This window comes from Moschus berezovskii, chromosome 9 (genome assembly GCF_049115385.1).
Source record: "Moschus berezovskii isolate FMDL1 chromosome 9, NW_MosBer_1.0, whole genome shotgun sequence".
Taxonomy (NCBI): domain Eukaryota; kingdom Metazoa; phylum Chordata; class Mammalia; order Artiodactyla; family Moschidae; genus Moschus; species Moschus berezovskii.
Genome location: NC_142468.1, coordinates 31,642,806 through 31,662,994, shown reverse-complemented (window position 1 = coordinate 31,662,994; position 20,189 = coordinate 31,642,806). Strand labels below are relative to the sequence as shown.

Sequence of the window (20,189 nt, the reverse complement as noted above, 5' to 3'; positions counted from 1 at the left end):
GGTAAAATAATTAGCCTCCAACAAAAAAAAAAAGAGAAAAAACAGACAAAAAAAAAAGAAGAAATTATCAGGCCCACAGTATGGAGGCTGTGCTACATCTGACAACAGAGTCATCTCTGAGGGATGGATATGCCGGGGAGGCACCAGGAGCCTCTATGTCACCTAGAAAGCATTCTCCTTCTAAAATGAAGTACCCTGTGATTTAACATGACAAATGGGTGCTGAGAAATTCAGGGACATCCATTCTTTAAAAATGTATCTATGTGATTAGTTAATCAAGTAAAAAGGAGAAGATGAACTCGCATTCCCTAGCAAAAGACACAAAGTCAATGCTGATGACATGCTTGGACTTTAAGAATATGAGTAACTACTCTTCCTTTCCCCAACTCACTGCCTTATTTAAGGCTTTCCTGCCAGAATAACAGATTTAGCTGTCGGAACTGCAAAATTAATGTTTGATAAAAAAATGATTCAGCAAGTTTTGGGTTTTTCCTCCACTATGAAGAGCCAGGGCTTGCACTGCCTTGCAGAATTATCCCTTTAGCAGAAAATTCTGTAAGAGGAAAAAAACTAGCCCAGCAGCAAACCACTGCCTAAGTTTCTCTGACAGTTCTCCGCAGGGTCTTAGCATAACCCTGCCAAGTCGTGAGATGCAACGGAGCACAAGTTCTGATGAGCTTCAAAGTAATGGGGACACTTTTTTTTGCTTTGAACATTTTTGTGTTCAAAGGTGTAAATGTGATTCTGCAGCCTTCTTGGGTGGGGACAATCTTTTCTGGGGAGCGAAGAAACATTTATTTATAATTTACTTAGATCTTAAGAAAAAGTCCTTAAAACCCTTCCTAGACTTCCCATTGCCTTTAAAAAAAAAAAAAAACTTATTGATTTATAATTCACAAACCATAAAATTCACTCTTAAAATATACAACTCAGCAATTTTTGTATATCCACAGAATTATACAACCATCACCATTATCTAATACACCCAGCTAATTTAGATATATTCCACTTTTAATGTTTTCAACACAGAAGAAGCTCTGAGTTACTTCGCCATGCAAAGAATTACCTTTGGAACAACAAAAAAGAGTTATCCCAACCTTTATATTATTTGTTGAAAATTGTGCTCTCTGATTTCCAAATAGAAAAATAACTATTCTTGGTCACATTTCCTTAACACTATGTGTACACTGACAGCAGTGAAAGAAAAAATGTGTACTATAAATTTCTGTTTACACTTTAATGGTGAGTTCTTTTGCTCCCTCCCCCCAACACAGACTCATCTATTTAATTCTGATAATTGACTTTACGTGACCTTTCTCCCTTACTTCCATCCATGGCTGCCTTCCCAGCTGGACCCTTATCACCCTCTGCTTGAATTGGTGTGATAGTTTCCTCAGTGTTCTACAGCTTCCAGTCCCGCCTCTTCCTTGTGCACCCTGCACACAGCTGACACATTCACCTCCCTAAAACATCACTTTCACCATGTCACTTCTCTGTTCCAAAGCCTTTGGCGAGCATCTTTGCCTATCCTTTGGCTTAGAATTCAGGATCATCATCAGTGAGTCTGTCTTTGTGGTTTTATTTCTGAGTCTGCTCAAGAAACACACCTGTTTAAGCCTAGAAGTTGAATAAGATACTCAACTTCTATGCTTCCGTGCAAGCCCCTTTCCTCAACTGGAAGCCTCCTTCACTCCTCCTTAAATCCAAATAAAGTTTCTGGTGATTCCACACCTCCTGTAGGCAGTCTCCTCCTACCACCCCACTCCTCAATGTTTCTCCTTCCTCTCCACTCCAAAGCCATGACTATTTGTTTGGGATCCACCAGCTTTTCTGCCTTTGTCACCAGCTATCTTTTTCGCTATACTGGTTCAGAACCACGTCTTCTACTTCTTCATGACATTGGGTCCTTTAGCACTGTGCTTTGCACATAGTATGTGCTCAGTAATCACTGAACGTACCACTACCTCCATATTACTATTGGATTGAGTCACATTCAAGAGTTTTGGAATAAGCTTTACCATCAATCATGCATTAATTCAATAAAAAAAGATCTGTGGAACACTTACCATATGCAAAGAACAAAAGCGGAGGACATTTCCAAACCTAGTGCCACAAAAATTCACTATGAAGACATTGTTTGTAACTCGAAGTTTGGGGCCCCCTTGCTGCTTATGGCAACAATCCTGGGGAGTGACAGTGTCTGATGGATGATAATAATTGGAAGAGGAAAGTCCCATATGGAGCCCTGGCATGTCATATATCCTGATCCATCTTTCTGGTCAGGTATGGCATTTTCAGAAAAGAAGACCTGGAAGGGTTCTTTAAAGTTATCAAATTAAATCCCCTCCCAATCCCAGGATCTCATCCACGAGATTCAGGATTGGCCATCTCCCAACTTTAGTTTGAATATTTCCATTCATAGGATCTCACTGTTTTCTATGAAAACCAAATTATTAATTAGTGTTTTTAGTTAAGAGCCTAGGTCCGGGGTCACATGCATGACTTTTAATACAGACTCCCAACATTTACTACCTTTGTGGCAGATTTCCTAATGCCTTTGTGCTTCCATCTCATCTGTTAATAATATCACCTCATAGAATTGTTGTGAGAACTAAATGAGATAGTGGAATCAAAGCACTAAGAATCATGCCTGATACACATTAAGGGCTCATTATTATTTTTAGAATTGAACTTTATTCTCCACTGCTGCTTCCAGCCTTTAGTCCAAGGTTTGTCTTCAGAATCTGTTACTGAGAACAGACAACTCAAATAGTCAGAAAACAATATAACACATAACCTCCCTAATCTATAAAGAGTTCCTAGAAATCAAGAAATGACAACCCCTCCAGTGTTCTTGCCTGGAGAATCCCAGGGACAGGGGAGCCTGGTGGGCTTCTGTCTATGGATCGCACAGAGTTGGACACAACTGAAATGACTTAGCAGCAGCAGAAATCAAGAAGAATAAGACTATCATTTCATTTATTCAGATAGTGAACAAAAGGTAAAAATAAACACTTTGCGTAGAAAGAGCAATATAAATGATCCTGTAGTATAAAAGTGCAAATTAAAACAATCCTAAAATGACATTTCTACCTTATCAGATAGGGAAAAATTTTTTAAAGTTTGGCAATACACTATTTGGTGGGGCTGAAGGAAAACACTCACTCACTCACTGAGAGGAGTCTGATAGGGGTCAAATATGATATAATCCCTACAGATGGCAATTTGGCAATGACTGTCCAAAGTACAAATGCATTTACTCTTTGGCAATCTAACTTACAGAAATTATTCTGTAGACATACCTACACATTAATAAAATGAATATGAACATAGTTATTCATTACAGTGTGAAATAACAAAAGTTAGAATCAGCTCAAATAGTCACTATCAGGGCCTGGTGAAACAAACTATATATTTCAACACATATACTGAGTGGTTGCACAAATGAATGAAGATTATCTCCATGTTCTGATATGGAAATATTTTCAGATAAAATGATTAAGAGAAAAAGTAAGATACAGACTATGTGTTACAGATACAGCTATATGGACACAGATATATAAAATGCTAACTTTTACGTAAGCAAAGGGGGAAACAAGAACATGTTTGTATTTGTATCTTCATAAAGAAACACTGGGCAAATACTCAAGAAACTAATTATGAGCCATGGAAGTGGGGCAGAATAGAGAGTAACAGAAATGGAAGGGAGATTGTTCATCATGCACGTCTTTTAAAGATTTATTTTCTTCTTCCAACCAAATGAATGTATTACTTTTTAAAATTTCAATTTCATTTAAAAATGAAGAAAAAGAACACAACGTGGGAAGACAGTAGTAGTGTTGCACAACTGTGATGCAAACCCCCAAGCCAGCTTCCTTCTTCCACAGGACAGATATCCAAAGATGTGAAGCAGATGTGTCTCCTCTTTAGTTCTCATGGCTCAGGCTAGGACATTCTTCATTTCCCCTTTCACATGTTTTGTTTTCCTCACCCTGGAAGCTCCTAAGAGACATGAACTGTACCTTGTGCCTCACTGTTTCTCTCATGCTAAGCACACTTTCTGGCACATAGGTTTTGGTAAATAATTATGGCATATATCAATGCATATGTTTCCAGATTCATCATACCGGTTACAACCAGGGGATGAACAATAGTTTGTCACTGTCCCTCTAAAAATCTGACCCAGACCTGACTACAAGAGACAATTTCCCTTCACAGTTTTGATTCTCTTGACTTAAACTATTTTTATTCATAATTTTTTACATTTCCTGCCCTGTACTATTCATGTAGCATTTGTAGCCAATTAAAATATATGGGTATATAAAAATTTTTAATAATGCATAATTTCAAATTGTACTTTTAGCCACAGCACTGAGTGTATTTCATAAGTTTGACTGACATTAAAGTCAGATGCAAAGAATTTTCATAACTGCCTATGACCTGCTTCCAGTGTTTAAAACAGACTGAAGAGGCTACTAGGAAACAAATTTACAGATTCAGTCTGGAATAATCCATAAGATCAAGATAAAGCTAGAATTAGGGTGTCTCATTAGAAAGTGTTTTATAAAGGGGAATCTATGTCCAAACAACCTTGTAAGGGTACCATCAGCCCCTATGTGTCTTGACTAAAAAAATGCAACAGATGTCCTTCATCTGGTGGACATAGACCTGAGACATGCATTCTCTGCTGAAAGTCTTGGATTTTGTGCCAGTGTTGAGAACCAAACACAGGTCCCTGGAATCTAAAACAGTGTCATGTACATATACACACTGCATGCATGCATGCTCTGTCACTTCAGTCATGTCCAACTCTTTGTGACCCCATGGACTGTAGCCCACTAGGCTTCTCTGCCCATGTGATTTTCCAGGAAAGAATACTGGAGTATGTTGACATTCCCTCCTCACATATACACATGACTATATATAAAGTAGATAACTAGTAAGGACCGACTGTAAAGTACAGGGAACTCTACTCAATACTCTGTAATAGCCTATATGGGAAAAGAATCGATATATGTATATACATAAATTATTCACTTCGCTGTATATCTGAAACTAACACAACATTTAAGATCAACTATATTCCAACAAAAATTAAAAACAAAAATATAAATAAAAACAAAACCAAGAAACTACAAAAAATTTAAAAAAAAAGATAAAGTTATGTAAAGTGATATGCCTTGGAAGGCACATAAGGAAGGACAGAAAAGGATGACTGATGGATGATTCTGTTAGAAAGATGACATGGCACAGGACATGACATGGTGTCTTTGAAGTATGGCCCAGCATGCCCTGGTGCGGCATGACATGGTCTGTGCAGTGCTGTACTGTGGCCTGACATGACAGAGCAGGCTGTATGGAGGAGCAAGATATGGTGTGGTGTGCTGGGTGAGGGTGCTTTCAGTGTGGCATTCTATGACTGAAAAGTCACAGGTGTGACAGGCGTTCCATCTCCATCAAGTTGCTGACCTTTCATTAAATTCTCAGGAAACCTCTTTCTCCATTTGCAAAAGGAAGATAACAAAAACTAATATTCAAATTGCGAGAGGGAGAGAGGGAGAGAGAGAGCGAGAGAGAGCGAGAGAGCGAGAGCGAGAGAGAGAGAGAGAGAGAGTGTGTGTGTGTGTGTGTGTGTGTGTGAGAGAGAGAGAGAGAGAGAGAGAGAGTGTGTGTGTGTGTGTGTGTGTGTGTGAGAGAGAGAGAGAGAGAGAGAGAGAGAGAGAGAGAGAGAGAGAGAGAGAGTGTGTGTGTGTGTGTGTGTGTGTGTGTGTGTGTGTGTGTGTGTGTGTGTGTGTGTGTGTGTGTGTGTGTGTGTACGCGCATGCGCACACACGCTCAGTTGTGTCCAACTCTTTGCGACTGCATGGGCAGTAGCCCGCCAGGCTCCTCTGCCTATGGGATTCTCCAGACAAGAATGTGAAGATTAAATGGTTTTGTCACCAACAGAACCATTAACAATTCCTAGGAAATAAGAATAGAATCTGGGTAATAAAGTCTAACCTTTTTTCTTTACCTTTATGCTTAGTCTAGTTTCATTTGCTCATTGACGCCACAGGCAGAGGCCTAAACACCGGACCTTCAGATCAAAGGTCCCAGTGCGACAGGTCTGTGCCAACACCTCAGGTAGGTGTGCCGTGTGCAGAAGCACGGCGCACAGCACGTAATTTAAGATGGTGGCAGCGGGCCGTGAGCAGAGTCACTGGGTGTGCCCCCGCTGTGAGAAATCCACCGCCTTCCCTCTCCCCGCTCTTGAGAGCTCTATAAAAGAGCCCTGCCCGTAGCCAGTTAAGGAGAGCATGCGCTCTGGAGCGGGAGCTCCCATCCCTCCATTCTTTATCAAATAAAGCTTTCCTTAGCTTCCTAAATGAAAACTCAAGTCTTGTTCTATTGGCATGAGTGACACTGGTTCAGTTCAGTTCAATTCAGTCGCTCAGTCATGTCCGACTCTCCGCGACCCCATGAATCACAGCACACCAGGCCTCCCTGTCCATCACCAACTCCCGGAGTTCACTCAAACTCATGTCCACAGAGTCGGTGATGCCATCCAGCCATCTCATTCTCTGTCGTCCCCTTCTCCTCCCGCCCCCAACCTTTCCCAGCATCAGAGTCTTTTCCAGTGAGTCAACTCGTCGCATGAGGTGGCCAAAGTATTGCAGTTTCAGCTTTAGCATCAGTCCTTCCAGGACTGATGATCAACACCCAGGATTGATCTCCTTTAGAATGGACTGGTTGGATCTCCTTGCAGTACAAGGGACTCCCAAGAGTCTTCTCCAACACCACACTTCAAAAGCATCAATTCTTCGGAGATCAGCTTTCTTCACAGTCCAACTCTCACACCCATACATGACCACGGGAAAAACCATAGCCTTGACTAGACAGATCTTTGTTGGCAAAGTAATGTCTCTGCTTTTTAATATACTATCTAGGTTGGTTATAACTTTCCTTACAATGAGTAAGCGTCTTTTAATTTCATGGCTGCAATCAGCATCTGCAGTGACACTGGTTAGGAGGTCCTTTTTTGGGGTCAGACCTGATAACATGATTATCATTAGCTACCACTCTGTGTTTATACAGTATGCCTTCTTCCTCAAGTTTTCCTAATCTAACTCCTATGTTCTGGAATATCTGAAATTTAATTTGGGGTTTTGAGTCCCTAATTTTAAACATAATCTCATGTGGAAAGCAGGTTATAAGAATAGAAACAGGTGAATGACATGTGGCTGCTGCTGCTGCTGCTAAGTCGCTTCAGTCCTGTCCAATCTTAGCAACCCCATGGACTGCAGCCCACCAGGCTCCTCTGTCCATGGGATTCTCCAGGCAACAGTACTGGAGTCATGACATGTGGAGACTAACATAAACCTGGAATTCAGACTGTATCAATTGGTAGACTTAAAGGCAAATCATCTGACTTGAACATACTCACAAACACACTCACATGCAGTCACAATCAAAAAGTATATAGAAAATTTATTCTATTAAGGTGTATAGAAAATGGAGCCCAGAGGTAGCGGTACTAATCAGGGAGAAAGAAAAGAAAGATTAGTGTCCTTCTTCAACAATAGAATTCATTTTGCTCCTCTGAACTATCTGATCTATGGGTCAAAGTAAACTGTGTGTTTAAAGCAAGACAGTAACTCAGCCATTGATGTGCCAGAGTTTGGGAGTATTGATCCAAATGGTGTGAATGCTCAGTCAGAAAATTACATCAGGATTTCTTTTCTTCCCATTTTCTATGTCCAAGAACAAAAAGAACAATAAATAATAAGCAATAATTCCAAAACACATAATTTCTGACATCAATGCAACATTTCAATCAACTGCACATTTGAAGGGGATAACTAAAATATCACACTTCTCCAGTATAAGGTACGTGCATGATGATCAACAAAAATGCACTGTTCTTTGGGAATTTGAAGAAGGATGGCTTTTGTGAGGAAAGTGAAACTTACACTGGGGATTTGAAAACACATATGATTTTAGAAAGGCAGAGAAAAGCAATAGGAAGTTATTTGGGGAGCAAAAAATAAATAGCAAAAACAAAGATGAAGTAATGAGTAGGAAAGAATCCCAACTCCAATAGGAGCACTTGGGAAGCGGTGGGAACTCAGGCTAGAAGGGGTGGCTGGGATTATGAAGCCAGTGTGAGGGCTTCATAGTGATGGTAGGAAACAAGGATCCAGTGATTGTTTTAGAACAATTAGTCCAGTAATAACTTCCATGATGGCAGCATACAGCTTTGGGAGTCTTGTCAAATGAATTTGTGATTTTTTTAAAAAATATAAAAGCAATATTACATGATCACTACAATATTTTTTAAAAATAGAATTACATAAACACTGAGAGAGAGTCAGCAGATGCCACAAAAAAAAAAAAAAATAGTGAACATTCACTAGGACTAGAAGAATTTAAGTTTAGCCTGGAGTTCTAGGCTCAAGATAACACAGCTCTCAAAGAGACCAGAGAAGGTACAGTTCAAAAGAAAGTCCTTTAATACAGAAGTGCCTGGCTAGGGAAGTTTCACAGAAATGAAGGGATTTGAGCTCAGTCTTGAAGGATGTGGGGGATTTGCATAGGCTAAAGTGGAGTTGGACTGTGAAGAAAGCTGATCGCCGAAGAATTGATGCTTTTGAACTGTGGTGCTGGAGAAGACTCTTGAGAGTTCCTTGTACTGCAAGGAGATCCAACCAGTCCATTCTAAAGGAGATCAATCCTGGGTGTTCATTGGAAGGACTGATGCTAAAGCTGAAACTGCAATACTTTGGCCACCTCATGCGACGAGTTGACTCACTGGAAAAGACTCTGATGCTGGGAAAGGTTGGGGGCGGGAGGAGAAAGGGACGACAGAGAATGAGATGGCTGGATGGCATCACCGACTCTGTGGACATGAGTTTGAGTGAACTCCGGGAGTTGGTGATAGACAGGGAGGCCTGGCGTGCTGTGATTCATGGGGTTGCAGAGAGTCGGACACGACTGAGCAACTGAACTGAACTGAACTGAAAGTATAGGTAATATATTTCCAAGCACAGAAGCTATGATGCTCTGATGTTCAGTCAAATATATTCAGATAGTTATTTGAATTTCTACATATTCTGTAATAAGTAGCAGTGGACACTATGTTACATTTATCTTTTCTAAGTAGTCTGAAATGAATCTGTCAGGTTTGAGGCACCCCACTCCAGTACTCTTGCCTGGAAACTCCCATGGACGGAGGAGCCTGGTAGGTTGCAGTCCATGGGGTCGCTCAGAGTCGGACACGACTGAGCAACTTCGCTTTCACCTTTCACTTTCATGCACTGGAGAAGGAAATGGCAGCCCACTCCGGTGTTCTTGCCTGGAGAATCCCAGAGATGGGGTAGCCTGGTGGGCTGCCATCTATGGGGTCGCACAGAGTTGGACACGACTGAAGCGACTTAGCAGCAGGAGCAGCAGCAGCAACCAAGCTAGTATGTGAACAGTTAAAATGGTTTGGATAAAATCATAAATAAATAAGAGCTTGCAGAGCCTGCTTACATTTCTTTGTTCTATAAGATTTCATAAAATGAGAGCAGAAGCCAAAACCAAATGTGTTCTGGAAGAGGAACCAGCAGCCAATTACTATGTCAATAATTCAATATGAGCATTAAATTTTCATGGTTTTTAAAAAACTCCTAAAAATAACCTGCAGGACATTATCTCCTACACTTGCTGTTTGAAGCCTTTTAATCATGACTCCTAAGAACTGTACTTTGTTCTATTTAAGGATTAAATTAACAGATAGGGCCACAAACAAGTCAATCTCATTTAATTATTTTAATTTGGTTAACAATTAGCTGAAATTTTAATCTGTCCCTTAACACAAAGTTGTTTTCAAAATAAATGGTTCTTGAAAAAAGCAACTGGAAAGAAAACACAGAATCAAGCTTTCCTTTTCCTCAGTGTGTAGGAATAGGCCAGAGTCAATGTATACCCCCTATTCTATCTTTGTTTTCATTATTTTTGCTCCAAATTCAATTATTTTATTCAACATACTTTTTATTTACCTGGAAGTTGATAAGTCAGATGTCAATAAGATTCACTTATATTTTGAGAAGAAACCAATAGTTAAAACATGGTTATCCAATTGCTGGTTGGCTATTGGTCATTGTTTGTCAGATAACCCTGCTGCTGCTGCTGCTAAGTCACTTCAGTCGTGTTCGACTCTGTGTGACCCCATAGACGGCAGCCCACCAGTCTCCGCCATCCCTGGGATTCTCCAGGCAAGAACACTGGAGTGGGCTGCCATTTCCTTCTCCAATGTGTGAAAGTGAAAAGTGAAAGTGAAGTCGCTCAGTCATGTCTGACTCATAGCGACCCCATGGACTACAGCCTACCAGGATCCTCCATCCATGGGATTTTCTAGGCAAGAGTACTGGAGTGGCTTGCCATTGCCTTCTCTGCAGATAACCCTAGAGAGGCCTAATTTTTGAAAATGATATCCTTTAAGGTTAATTATTTAATGTTTCATATTTCTTCTCTGAATGTCAAGATTATTTCAACGTTATTTCTTGAAATATATTTGTATTCTAAACATGAATCCTTTCTTCTTAACTAAAAATAATGGAAGAAAATAGCATTTATTGAATACTTATTATATGCCTGCCAGTCACCATGTTAGATCATGCCAATCAATAACCACATGAACATTCTAAAATAACTATTTAGTAGTACTATGAAAATTATGAAAAGCCAAACCCGATTATGTTATAACAAACTTGATGTTTTTCAGCATTTAGTGGTTTAACCACATTCATTCAATAAATACTGAGTGCCTACTATATGCTAGGCACTTATTACAGTTTCTGGGGAAATAACAGTGAATAAGACAGATACATAGTCTCTGGCTCCACAAAGGACAGAAACAAACAACAAGCAACACAACTATGCTGGTGTGGCAAAGACTTTTAATTGACCCCCAGTGTTTATCCTGTCCCTCTCCTCTTTGCAGTAGACTCCCTCAAGCAATTTTAGCATATGGCCACCTAGCTAAAGACTGCCTTTCCAACCTCCCTCTAGGTGTAGACCACGAAGTGAACAGAAGTGAAGTGTGTGCCTCTAGATCACGTACCTCAAGATGGAGCTGGTTGGGACTTCCCTGGTGGTCCAGTGGTTAAGAATATGCCTTCCAGTGCAGGGGATGTGACTTCCATCCCTCGTCGGGGAACTAAGATCTCACGTGCTACAGGGCAACTAAGCCCAGGAGCCGCACTCCTGAGCCCACATATTGCAACTAGATAGAAGCCTGTGCTCAGCAAGGAAAGATCCCGAATGCCTCAACTAAGACCTGACTCAGCCAAAAAAAAATAAAGCTGGTTGCCCTTCACTTTCTTTGCCCTTCTCATGACCCAGTCCATGAACAAGGTCTCTTTGGGCTGACTTTAACAGTGATGAAGGCAACATGTGTGGAGAAGATAGGCAAGAAGACAGAAGGAATTGGGAGCCCTGGAACAGACCCTTACCTGACTGTTCACCTGCCTCTGGACTGTCAAATAAGAGAGAAATAAACTTTGAACTTGTTAGAGTTACTCTGTTTTTGTATCTCTTTGTTATAGAAACTCAGCCTATAGCCTAACTAATACAGCAGAAAAGCAAAAATAACTAATTGTTATAACAAGTGCTCTGAAGGAAACAAACAACTGGATAAGAGAAAAAATAAAAGATTATCAGTGGGGAAGGATAGGTGACTTTATAAAAGATGTTCAGGTCAGTCTCAGACGGTGACATTGGACCTACAGAATGAGAAGAGGCAATATGAATTCTTTTGTCTTCTTTTGTTGAAACATATGAAATTCTTGAATTTTTCCTCTTTATATTTCAACTGCTTTATTCTTCTTACTCCCGCCCATGGGCTAATACTATATTTGCCAATGTGCAACTACTGTACACTTGCATAAAAGCCTAGGATAAGTCCATTACCAAGAGTACCTGATCTCTCTGAATGTGCCATGGTTGTCAAGTTCATGTGAAAAGCCACATACATCAGTAAACCAGCCAGTGACAAACTGTATCAAATGACTGTCTACCAACTTACAGTCACACTAGACTGTGAGATATTTGAAGACAAGAATGGTCCTTCTGTCTCTGCATCCTTAGCACACTTCAGTTCAGTTCAGTCGCTCAGTCGTGTCCGACTCTCCGCGACCCCATGAATCACAGCGTGCCAGGCCTCCCTGTCCATCACCAACTCCCAGAGTTCACCCAAACCCATGTCCACAGTAGTTAGCACTTAGTAAGAGTTCAGTAACTCTTACTGAATGACTAGGTTAACAAAGAAATCTCCTTTGGCAACACAAAAATAGGGCCTCAAAACAACTGTATCTTTTAATACAGCTCTTCAAAAATGTGGTCATGGTCCAATGACTACATTCAGGATTTAGATCACCTGTCCTGCCCTCACAAGTCTGGACCACTAGAGGTAACTGATGTGTAGCTCTACCTTAGAATGATGGATGCATCATTGCCACTGACCTGGTCTATTTCTGTCATCTTTGCCCATAGGCCTGGACTGTGTTTAGAGGGCTACATATATCCTCACCCTCATCCCCCACCCAGACTTCTACTCAATCAAAACAGCTGAGGGATAAGGCAGGGGAGTCTTACCTGTGAAATGACTGTATCAGGGCCTTGAGCTTTTTCACTAACACATTAATATGGTTCTCTTCACCTCCTTTAATTCTGTGAGTCTCATTGTTTCAAAGACATTGTACTAGCTAATTATAAGGATGATGATACCTGGATTTATTTAACATTCCTATGTGCTATAAGCACTGTGCTAATAGCTTTACATACATTAACATTTTAACAATCCTATGGGGCAGGCACTATTGTTATCCTCATTTTATAGATGGGAAAACTGAGAATAGAGAAAGTACATGTCTTGAACATGACACCAGATTTCTAGGGTCATAATCATCTTAGTTTGCCAAGGACTAGGGGGTTTTCCAGGAGAAGGAAATGGCAACCCACTCCAGTGTTCTTGCCTGGAGAATCCCTGGGATGGGGGAGCCTGGTGGGCTGCCGTCTATGGGGTCGCACAGAGTTGGACATGACTGAAGCGACTTAGCAGCAGCACCAGCAGCAGGGGTTTTCCAGGGCGTAGGGCTTTCACTGTTAAAACTGGGAGTGTCATGGACAAACCATAGTAAATTGATTACTTTATAAATAGCTGAAGAAGAATTGGAACTTAGGCGGTTCCAATTTTTTTTTTAAAGTATTCATTACTGTTATAGACTGTGTCCTCCCAAATTTATATGTTGAAATCCTACCCCTCAATGTGATGGTATGAAGGAGCAGAGGTTTGGGGAGGTAGTTAGGATTAAACAAGGTCATAAGAGTGAAGCCCTCATGAATGGGATCAGTGCCCTTGTAAGAGTCACCAGAGAGCTTGCTGCTTGCTGCTCTCTGCTCTCCACCATGTGGCAACCCAGCAAGAATTCTACAACCCAGAAGAGAGCCCTTACCAGAGCTGTCATCCTGGTTTAGACTTCCAAGCTTCAGAAATGGGAGAAATAAATTCTGTTGCTTATAAGCCTCCCATGTTACGGTATTTTGTTATAGCAGTTTGAGCTGATATAGACAACTACTAAAAAGAATAAAGTTCTCTGTAGGCTATTTGTTGTTGTTGTTTAGTCGCTAAGCCATGTCCAACTCTCTTGTGACCTCAGGGACTGTAGCCTGCCAGGTGCCTTTGACCATGGGATTTCCCAGGCAAGAATACTGGAGTGGGTTGCCATTTCCTTCTCCAGGGGATCTTCCCAACCTGGGGATCGAACGCGCAACTCCTGCATTGGCAGGCGGATTCTGTACCACTGAGCCACCATGGACGTCATGGGTATTTAGCAAACGTTGCTGTGATTCATGGGGTTGCAAACAGTTGGACACGACTGAGCGACTGAACTGAACTGAAATGGAAACAGTAATAGCTAGAAAGTCTTTTACATGACGTCATGTTATTCTGCACTTCAGTTTCCATTAGGGTGTTTTTCAAGACACTATTAACATACACACTTTAAGAAAGATGCTTTTTGATTTGGCACCTGAATAAAGTCAGTTATCAATACACAGCGTTTCTGAGGTTCCTTATGAACATGAATATGAAAAGATTCACCACTAAACATTATAAATGAAAAAAAAATTCCATGGCTACTTTCCCCAGCAATGACTGTTTTGCCACTAGAATTCCAGAATAATTGATGAGAATTCTTCTGGGAACCCAGAAGGAGCAAGCCCTGCTCCATGCAGAATCTGTCCCATTGTGCAAGAAGCTGAGAAAGTAGAATGCTGACATGCAGTCTTACAAGATAGGCCATGCAGATTTTGTTTTGCTTAAGATTAAAAATAAACAGAATTAAAATAGAAAGTATTACTTCTCTTTGGCTTTATCACATAACCGTCTACACAATCTCTGAAAACATCAAAGGCCTAAGCACCTCTTAGCTGGTTTGTGGGGGAAAAGATTCTGATTTGATCCATCATGTAGCTGCTGGAATACCATCTGCAAAGGACACTGCATCAATAAGCAGCTCTCATGATACAAGGTAAGATATAGCCTGGTACAGTACATTGGATACAGCTGTGATGAAAGGTAATGACCAGAAGATACAGGAAGGACAATTTGCCATGGAAACACAGAGGACAAAGCGGTCCTTTCTGACTTGTGGAACATGGAGGAGCGTTCCAGAGGAGTTGGTGTTCAGATGGATGGATAGGATGGCAACAGGAGGAGATAGGAGTCCCACCCTCCTCAGGCAGAGAACACAGAATAAGCAAAGCCATGGGAAAGTCTGAGTATTAAGAAAAAGACTGTCATGTGGAATATATGCCACATATGGGGGATACAATAGAACAAATAAACCAAAAACCAAAAACAACATAGGACTTGGAATTTCAATGATTAATGCATGATTTCCTTTTATTTAGATAGTTGGGATCTAGAAAAATATCAAATTTTCATTAAGGCCAGATCAATAGTTTCAGAACTCTACTCAGTTTTATGGTTCTTTCCCAGAATTTATCAACTAAAATATTAATGTTATGGTCAAGCTTTATGTACGTACGTATGTATGTATGTATGTGTATATATATCTTTATTTTCATAAGTTAGAAATTCATGGAAATTAACAGTGATTGGTGATGGACAGGGAGGCCTGGTGTGCTGTGATTCATGGGGTCGCGGAGAGTCGGACGACTGAGCGACTGAACTGAACTGAACTGAGCAGGTATTCAGAAATGAAAATAAATATTTAAAAATTCAAATGAGGCTTATCTCCCAAAAGGCTTGCACCCTTGAATATTTTAAGCATTGTGTAGTGATGTGAATTCCTTCCTATATTGAAATCATCCATCATCACAGAATCTATATTGTGAATTATTTCCCTAATAGCCGATGCAAGTGACAACCCATTTACATTCTCAATCTCCAGCTAATATTTTGGTCCATTATTTGAGAAATGGTTGGGTAGAAGCAGGGAACCAGCTGTAGTCAAAAAACCCAGAAGACTCTATAGGAGTCTTCAGCAGGTGGACTAATAATAAGTAAGAGTTTTTGGTAAACCCATCAATCTGAGCTGTGCAAGAAGTGGAGGCATTGCTTTTTAAGGTACCAGTGGCTCCTTAACTTTTATACAATTAAAACCCAAGTGCATCTGTGAACACCACAGAGGTATGTGAATCATACGTATTCATAAAATGTCATGCCTAAATTAAGTCTTATCATCAACTAGTATTTATTAAACGCCCACATGCTGCATACAAATGGCAGTGTGCAAAGCACTTTAGCAACGGAATGCTGGATCTTCAGCCATGAGAATATTTCATAATAAAATGCCAAGCTGCTGCTGGAGGTCATAAAGATTATTCTTTTACTGTGAATATTCTCACTGTAAATTTCAAATAAGCAGTGGAATGGGGTAACTTCTCCCATCTGGTGAAATGTTCACGGAAATACTTGCTCAGTTATCCTTATTGGTAAATAAAAAGGATCATATGCAATTCCAATTATGCTTCTTGTGGATATGACAAGACATCAGGAGAATTACTCATATATGGGTGAATTCATGTTGTTTTTGCACTGTGCTTTTTAAAATTACGAGACAATAAAAAAACACATATGAGAGGAAATATCTACATTTAAATTGTTGAAGAACCATTTTATTTTAGGCTGGAGTATGCCACACATTATTTATTGCTATTGCCTTTTGCAATTACTTCTGAGAATATATAGACTAAAAAAATTCATAAAATATGAATAGAACATTTGAAGACAATAGCATTGAAATTACTTTTTATATGTGGAGGCTAAGGACATGAATGCTGAAAAAATAAAATGTTCAGTCAGTCAACTAATGCTTTGTCTACGGAACACTTAAAAAATCTGTTGGTTTTTATATCATATATGCATGCATGCTCAGTCTCTCTGAGTGTCCAACTCTTTGCAAGCCCATGAACTGTAGCCCTCCAGATTCCTCCATCCATGGGGTTTCCCAGGCAAAAATACTGGAGTGGGTTGCCATTCCTTTCTCCAAGGGATCTTCCAGTCTAGGGACTGAACCCACATCTCCTGCTTAGCAGACAATTCTTTACCACTGAGCCATCTGGGAAGCCCTGAATGACCCTGAGATGTTTTTAAATCTGCGTGAGTTGTTATACCTCACAGATTTTTCTTTGACTCTTTAGTCACTTTCATTTACAAACGTGTTCATTATATGCCAATTCCATTGTTCAACTTACCAACAAGTACATGTAACTGCCTTCAATGTTCTCATTACTTTATTAGGTAATTTGAGTGCTACCAAAGAAGCAAAAGAAGGTCAAAATAACAATTTACGTCTCTCCAAACTAAGTTCCATGACAGTCTTAATTCCTTCCTCTCCTCCAAAATTTAAGGGGAAAAAACAAAGTACACCAAGAGGAAATCTTTGCTGCTGGCTGATTCCTTAGAACATGATGCTAAATCACGCAACTGTGACTGTGCATCTTTTAGGTTATAGTTTTCTGCTCCAGGAAGCTCCCAGACTGTGACTCATCCCCCAAGATGAGCGAGACTGAGACACAGGCCTATCCTTCATTACTGAACATCTCAAGGTCTCAAAGAATGTGGATAACGCACTAATAATATTCTTATTAGTCAATAAGGGAGTCTTTCGGTATCATAGAGATGGAAAATTTAGGGCTAAGAAAAAAAAGATGTATTACTTATGAAACACCATGGTTATGTCTCTGGGATCCCTGTGAATAAACTCCAGGTAAATGGAGCTCTTCAGTGAATCAGCAATTGCACTCCCTTTGAGGAGGCTCATTAGGCTTCCCTAACAGCTCAGCTAGTAGAATCCGCCTGCAATGCAGGAGACCCCGGTTTGATTCCTGGGTCGGGAAATCCGTTGGAGAAGGGATAGGCTACCCACTCCAGTACTCTTCAGCTTCCCTTGTGGCTCAGCTAGTAAAAAATCCACCTGCGATGTGGGAGACCTGGATTTGATCCCTGGCTTGGAAGATCCCCCGGAGAAGGGAAAGGCTACCCATATCCAGTATTCTGGGCTGGAGAATTCCATGGACTATATAGTCCATGGGGTCACAGTCGGATATGACTGAGTGACTTTCACTTTATTTCATTTGAGGAGGCTCAAATTATGAAGAACTCACACTGCCTTCTGTTTCTAATGAATGATGTTACAGTATAATTTCAAAGCAATGCATTTCAGATGGTTGGCTGTAAATTATTATAATAGCAAATTTGTTAATTAATTCCTTAACTTTCAGAAATTCATAAATTAGGCTTTAAGTACATTATTGTTTCCTTAAGTATTTTAAGTGGCTCCTTAGGTAAGAACTCCCAAAACAATAAAGTGTAAATCTATGAAACATATGGGTATTCTATCTCATTAGTTATAAACTGTTAAAATACCTAGTTATACCAGAAAAAAAATTCTCATCATTTATTTCTTGTAATAGTAAAAACAATCTTATTAAATCTAATTCAGAGAAAACTAAATATAGTTTATATCATGTAATTTACTGTAATTGTTCCAATAAATAAGGAATCATCATAAAACTATTATGCATCTTCTGATGCGAAAAGTTAATTTCTGACAAATAAATGAGAACTCGCTTTAAACTACTAATAATATTAATTTACAGATATAAATAGGACTTTCCTGGTGGCTCAGTAGGTAAAGAATCCACCTGCAATGCAGGAGACCTGGGTTTGATCTATGGGTTGGAACTATCTCCTGGAGAAGGAAATGGCTACCCACTCCAGGATTCTTGACTGGAAAATTCCATGGATAGAGGACCCTGGCAGGCTACAGGCCATGGGATCTCAAGAGTTGGACGTGACTTAGCAACTAAAGCACCATCACCACCACAGATAGAAGTAGTCTCATTTTGGATTAAGACTTCAAATACATATCTCATGGAAGATATTTTTTTCAATAATAGAGTATCAGAAGTATGTTTTCCATTAAGTGGAGAGTAACCTGAAGACACTGCAGGGTCCCCTCCTGAATTGCCAACTCTTATCTCTGTACCTAAGACAAAATGAGACAAATCCACAAAGTTAAAAGTAGGTGGGAGCACTGTCATTTCTCAGGTATTCAGGGGCTGATTTATCTTGGCTTTTCATTAAAGGTCTTTCTTCTTCCTTCTACCCTCCTTAGACCATCTCATTATCTTAGCCATGAGAAGATGATAGAAAAGGACAAGAGACAGGAAAAGACATGAATATTCAGCTCATCCTCTAATACGTCATTCCTGACACTTTCAGAAAAAAAAAGAAAAACCATTAACAGGATGATGGAACATGGTGACTAAAATAAGGATTTAAGATTATCTGAAGGTTTTATCTACCTATGCATTTTTGCTAACTAGAATATCAGATTTACAAATCTTGGGCTAGTGTCCACACTATGGGTAAAAGAGTATCTTTAGTGAACTGTCAGGTAAACTTATATGAAAGCTTATAGGCCTTAAGTAGCAGAATTAAAATATAATGCAACCACCAAGTTAATGACAGCACAGCGCTTCACTGTTCTATGACAAAGAATGTGAGTTTCTTACTAAATTGACTTTAAAAACTGCTGAATTTTCCTGAATTTTGGGAAGAGTTCTGCATCCCACTTGGTAGAACATGGAATCAACTCAATAAAGTGTGAAAGTGATTTATAATCTACAAAACACTGTACAGATAATTATAATTTAGCTCTGAAGGGTTGATTTCTTTCAACATCTGCAGTTTTAGTTATGTCACCTACTGTTTTAGCTGTGTCAACATGGGCAAACTTGAGAGCCGAAGTAATCAGACACATAATTCAAGCCAAAATTTGACTGAGAAAAAAGCTATTTGGCAGTCTGTCTCTACACTGATCAAAATTGGACAATTATGAACTAGTCCAATTCTTTATTTTGTTATTTTTCCCTACAAAGACCTCAAATGAAGACATGTAGAGTCAATTCCATTCAAGTAATTTTCATTTGGAATCTAATACATATATATATATATTATATATACATATTAATGTTCCCTTTGTGAACAAAGTACAATTGATGTGCATAAATCTGGTCACAATGTTTCACCACCACCAAGACCCAGCTCACAAAACATTCACAGATACCCCCACAGAGAGACCACATGAGTGGAAATCACTTCTCCAAAAGTATTCTTGACAATTAAAGCACTACCTTTTCCTCATTATTTGAAGAGGAAAAGATGGCCAAGTAACCAATTCTCTGTTACTTTACTAAAAGAACAGTTCAGGTGGAAATGTTGCAATAACAAACAGAAACCTTCTTCAGAGCTACAGCAACAATGGCTGCCTGTCCACCTGCTCATGCTTCCTGTCCACACTGTACAGGTGTTGCTGGGATGTAGTTGCCCAGCCAGGGACTACATTTCCCAGCTCCCTTCCTAGGTGGGACAACGTTCTACTTATTTGGGGCTGGACCATGTTCTAAATCCTCTACTGGTATCAACTCACTCAATCCTTATAATAACTCCACGAGGTAGGTATTATTCATTATTCCCATTTTACAGATGAGGAATTGAGGTACAGTGAGGTTAAGAACACACTGCAACAGAAAATGAACTGAAATACCAGATGCTTCATCTCTAGACCAACAATAAAGCACTTTGTGTTCTATATTTTATATGAAAAATATCAAGGTCCTCTATATCAATGTAT

General features: G+C 39.8%; 1 protein-coding gene and 1 long non-coding RNA gene across 4 annotated transcripts in view; one reads left to right on the top strand and one right to left on the bottom strand.

Moving 5' to 3' along the window:
* The window catches only part of LOC148776424 (uncharacterized), a 102,980-nt gene extending 91,440 nt beyond the window's left edge, over positions 1 to 11,540 (top strand). The window contains exon 4 of the long non-coding RNA XR_016038176.1: positions 11,032 to 11,540. This is a non-coding gene — a long non-coding RNA (uncharacterized LOC148776424). The remainder of the gene's footprint in view (positions 1 to 11,031) is intronic.
* The window catches only part of RTN1 (reticulon 1), a 250,209-nt gene that overhangs the window by 128,383 nt on the left and 101,637 nt on the right, over positions 1 to 20,189 (bottom strand). The gene's annotated exons all lie outside the window — the stretch shown is intronic.